This window comes from Chinchilla lanigera, unplaced genomic scaffold (assembly GCF_000276665.1).
Source record: "Chinchilla lanigera isolate Chin_1 unplaced genomic scaffold, ChiLan1.0 scaffold00011, whole genome shotgun sequence".
Lineage (NCBI taxonomy): Eukaryota > Metazoa > Chordata > Mammalia > Rodentia > Chinchillidae > Chinchilla > Chinchilla lanigera.
The window spans coordinates 21,234,566-21,235,622 of NW_004955412.1; positions in this window are offsets into that span (position 1 = coordinate 21,234,566).

The following is a 1,057-nucleotide window of genomic DNA, read 5'->3' on the forward strand; positions in this document are numbered from 1 at the left end:
TGCTGCCGACCATAGCAGGAAGAAGGCTACAGAGCAAAAGGGGTTCGCGCATCGGCTAATATCCTAAAGAGAACAAGGGGACCTAGAACAAACAGAAGTGAAAATGGCCACAGAGAACAATGGGTTCTGAGCGCGGTTCTGTGGTCTTCTCTTACACCGTCCTCGAAAAACAGTGTGGGCATCAGCGCACACACAAGGACACGCAACTGCAGAGTTTTAACACAGGTCCAAAGTAACACAGCAAATCAGAAGGCAGGAACACACACCTCCCAGTCTTCACCCTGCATATTGTTGGGGTGCGCGGCAAAGTAGGCACATCTTCTTGAAGGGGTGAGGGGGACAGCGTCCCGGTGGTCTGGCATCTAACATTACCCAGAGGAAAGGCCCTGAACTGAGAGTCAAGACCCAAGGGAAAAGGAAAGCTTCTCCTTCGGAGGGGTTTACAAAGCGTGGCCCCCTGTGATGGTCTCACTTATGAGTTCTCACACTTGATGGGCGAGAGTCGGTTCCGCTCCCTGGCCTAAGGCAGGGGAAAGGCGGAGCGCGAGACGAGGTCTGACTTTGCAGCTGCTTTTGAGAAGTTCGCTGTGTCAGAGAAACTAGAAGACCAAACCAAACCCCTAAAAATCCAAGCCCGATTACTGCATCCACGTGGCACAAGAACAAGCCAAAAAGGAGAGGAGGGTCGGGCCGGGAAGAGTTACCCGACCCGCCCCTGTTGGGAGAGAGGGATTCGTCGGGAGAGCAAACTCCTGACCCAGCCTGGGCCGCCGACGGGGCGCAGCGAGGAGGGCGGGACCCCGAGACAGCCCTTTTCCCACAAAGCCCCGGAGCCGGGGTCCCCGCCCGCCCGCCCCTCCCGCGAACCGCCAAGGGCCCTTTAAGGGCCGAGAGGTGCGCGGTCTCTTTAAGGCAGGTCCCGGTGGTTTCTGTTTTCTGAAGGAAGTGACGGGGGGTGGGATTGAATGAAAAGTGCAAAACAGAGTCGGGAGCTGCGGAGTCGGGGGCGCCGGGGCAGCGGCGCTGAGCGGGGAGCGGGGCCTGGCCGGGAGCGCCG